Raw genomic sequence first — 4,106 nt, forward strand, 5'->3', positions numbered from 1 at the left:
AGTCAAGAGTCATGAAAGGCGGCCGCCGCCTACCAGCCGTGGCTCCCCATCCAGGCGAGGATGGTGGGCTGCGCGTCTGCATCGACATACCAGGGCTCAATCGAGTCGCCTCTCTGGAACGCCTCTGGCCCTCGCGAGTGGGGCGCTGCAAAGGTCCACCCCACAGCTACGTTCGCATGCCTTATGGCTTGCCGAACGCGGCTGCCACGTACCAACGCCTCATGAGGGGTATCATGGAGGCTCAAGAGGCCAGGCGTTCCGCAGCCCTGGCGGAGATGGAGATGGTCCACGAGGAGCCACCAGCGCCTCCGGAGCCTCCCGAGGCCCCTGGGCCTGGGGGCTCGTGAGGATCGGCTTCCGCAGCCCACCGAGTCTGCTACACCAACACTCCTTCGTCCTCAACATCATCAGGTGACATCTTTCAAGTTTCATTTCCAGCTGGGAGCGCCCCCCAGGGCTGCATTATTCCCAGGCCGCGTGGGTCCGTCCCTGCGGCATGTATCCCTTTTATTTCATGTTGCTAGCTTACTTTGTTGGGGGCGCCCCTCGGGCTGCATCATCCCCAAGTCGCTCGGGCCTGACCCAGTGATGTCCGCCTTCCTAGCATCTGTTTGAATGAATCCACTCCTCCGCGGCTAATGTGTTTGACCTAGTTGCCCGCTCAACTGACGCCAACTGACGGAGCTGCTCCCAAACGGCACGACGCTTGTGCATGGGTCCGTCCCTGCAACACTGACAAACCTGAGTGGCTGAGCTCTGGCCACGGCAGCCCCACATGGCGCCACCTCGTCAAGCCTTCAGTGCCTCATCGCCCCTCGAAAGCAACCAACGGCTGACTGTCAATTGTCATGGCAACCCCTCGTTCTTTCTATGATAGGTCTACAGGATCTCCTAAAGGAGCTACGTCAGGCGAGGCCCTTGCGGTGTCTCCTTCACTCTCATCTGCGCGAACCGCTTGCACGTTAAAGGGGGGGGTGCCTGAGCATCGCGACTCAGGGCTCCTACTGGCTCTCCAGCCCTCACCCTCTGGCCTTGTCCACGGCATCGCGACCTGGCATACCAGCGACGGCTGAGACTTGCTCGAGGGCCGGGACCCGAGGACGTAGCGCAGAAAGGGGAGCAAAGGAGAGGGACACGCGAGGACCTCGCCAAGCAACCTCATGCCTGCCGATGCACGGACTCGGCAACACACCAGAGAGCGGTCCCTAATTCTCGAGATAAGTCACCACCCGGAAGCACCAGCTACCGTGGCACCATCCCCGCACCTAATGCAATCCCGTGTTAGCGACGCCGCTCTCCTTTCTCACCGAACGACGGTTGCTTGAGCGCCAAAGGGGACCTCCTGAGCATCGCGACTCAGGGGCTCTTACCGGACCCCGGGTCCCTCACCTCCTGGCCTTGACCACGGCATCGCGACAAGGCATACCAGCGACGGCTAAAGCTGCCTTGGGACTGGGACCTGTCGGCGCAGAGCACCAAGCCCTCGTAAGGTTCGAAAGGGAGAACTGAGCTAAGACGGAATGAGCAACTCGCACAATTCTACGACAAGGGTTATATTAACAAAACAGGATCACAGGCACCTTACAAGCCCCCACGGGACGCGTCTTTGATTCCTCGCAGGGAACAGATCCTAAAAGGATGCTAACTGCATGCGCCCCTGCAAAAGACGCCATCATCAACAGTGGGCCGTCAAGCACCGGCGCGAACCCCATCTAGATCAGAGTCGGCAACGGCCTGACGAGCCCGCCCTGCTCCAGGAGCGGTGCCGGCTCGGGGGCTCATAGCTGTCGTCGCTTGTCTCCGGAGTCACGAAGAGCTCGCCGGAGTCGCTGGAACCTCCGACGCCTCCACCGCCTGAGGAGCCGCCAAGGGAGCGGTCGGCGGGCCCAGTCCTCGCCGCAGCAGGGTCCCGACCACCTCTCCCGGGGCGGCACTCCAGCCGGCGCCCGTTCGCATCGAAGACCTTGAAGAACATCACCGAAGCACCGTCGTACTCCAAGTGGATCGTGAAGGCGCCTCTTGTCCTGGAAACCCGGGCAATTTCACTCCAGCCTCGTGTCATGAAGACCTCGCCCGGGGCAACGACCGCGACCTCTCCCTCGGTCGCGAGGGTGCTGCAGCCGGCGTGCTGCAGCCAAATCTCCAGTAGTTCTCCCTGTGGGATGATGGAGGCAAAGAAGGGAGGGAGGCGAATCCAAGACTGAGGAGGCATGGCGGCGTGGAGCACGAACTCTCGGGAAGAGCCCTCGGTGTGAACCCCAGGGGGGACGACCCAAACCTTCGTGACCCGTCGGCACCGGCGGCGCCGCCCGTGGCGATCGGCATCGACTCCTTAAGAGCCCTCGATGTGGGCGTACAAGGGAAGCGGGAACCCCGGCGGTGGCCGCTCGCACTAGGGCCTCGACACCACCTGATGGGCCCCCTTGTCCCGGCCGCGGAGGGCGAGCCGTTTCTTCGGCGGGAGCGGGTCTGGTTCCTCTCAGGGAGCCTTTCCCTTCTCTGCCGTCGAGAACCGGCGGATCGGAGCCATCGCAGCAAGACGGAGCAAGGACCGGGAAGAAGGAGAAGCAAGAAGGGATGGACTGGAAGGGCGCGCGTCGTTCCGTACTTATGGCCAGCGAAGGCCAACCGCCGACCTCCACGATCATAGGTAATCATGACCCGCTTTGCATGCAGGGACTTGTCCAATCCGTGCAGTTGCCGAGGCACCGTGGGGAAGTGGAGACGCCCACGTCCAATCAACCGCCACGCGGCGCCCAAGGCCGCAGGCTGTTAGGGCCCGCGGCACTTCGCTCTTGCCCTTCCGCCTCCCTGCACGGCCAAGTCCGGGCGCGCCTTGGGCCCGGGGGCTACTGTCGGCGTTCTGGGAACGGGGGTCCCCAGACTTTCCTGCCTGCGGCGTGGCTCAAAAGGGGGGCCCAGCATGGCCCATCTTCATCAACACAGACCCAAGACCCTCGTGAGGGGCCAAGCCTCGCGGGGCGGACGACACGGAGCTTCCTCAGGCACGGCCTCATCAGGCTGGCTTGCGAGGAGGCGGAGAGATCAAGGCGGGGTACCTCACGAGGTGCCCGTGACGCAAGCCATGACGACCAAGGGTGCCAGGCGGGCGCCAGCCCGCGCAGTGTCCTCCTTTCCTCTTTGGTGCAAAGGGAGCAAGCGCAGGCGGGAGCATCAAGCAAAGGCACCCGTTTCGGTGCAACGAGACCAAGACCAGTCCAACGGCAGGGAGGAAGTCATTGTGGAGCCCAAGCCAGCGTCACCACCAGAGCCTTTGGCAGGCGAGGACCAACTTTAGTCAGGATAAGTGTACCAGATGTTCCCCTTCAAAATGGCTAATTGTTGGCGCCCTTCCCGCTCAATATTTGGGAAGAGGCCCAGGGCCTTTGCCTATAAATAGGACTAGCCATCCCCAGGGGAGAGGGATCTGGAAAACGGAATCGGAAAGGGATCAAAATCAGAGAGAGAGAAAGAAGGGCGACTGAACTCCTTCTAGCAGTTCATCCCCCCAGCCAAGAACAGACCCTCGCGAGGCTGTTCTTCCTTGTATTGCTCATCATCATCAGCCCAAGAGGCAATCCACCACACCACACACTGGAGTAGGGTATTACACCACAACGGTGGCCCGAACCAGTATAAACCCTGTGTCTCTTGTGCTGTTCTTTCCATAGCTTAGATCTTAGCGAGGCGGAGGGGCGCAGGTAGGTAGAAGGCGAAATCTCCGCGCGCACCCCAGTGTTCGAACCTCAAGGGTCTACCGGAACCCTAAATCCGACACCCCTGGCTTGTAATATGAATCTTGTATTATTTCATTTTGTGTCTAGAGTTGTGTTGTGATATCTTCCTGTGAGTCCCTGATCTTGATCGTACACATTTGCGTGTATGATTGGTGTATGGTCGAATTGGGACCGGCACACAAAGGGTGCATTAGTACCGATTCGTGAAGCCAGGGCGCCGGCCGGGCCTCCGGGGCCATTGGTCCCGGTTCGTCTGACCCCTTTGGTCCCGGTTTTAGAAACGAACCAGGATCAATGGGCCTCGCTCCTGGCCCATCACCTTTAGTCCCGGTTTGTGGCTGGAACCGGGACTGTCGGCATTCTAGGAAC

Source organism: Triticum urartu, chromosome 5A (genome assembly GCF_056163025.1).
Source record: "Triticum urartu cultivar PI428250 chromosome 5A, HENAU_Tu73, whole genome shotgun sequence".
Lineage (NCBI taxonomy): Eukaryota > Viridiplantae > Streptophyta > Magnoliopsida > Poales > Poaceae > Triticum > Triticum urartu.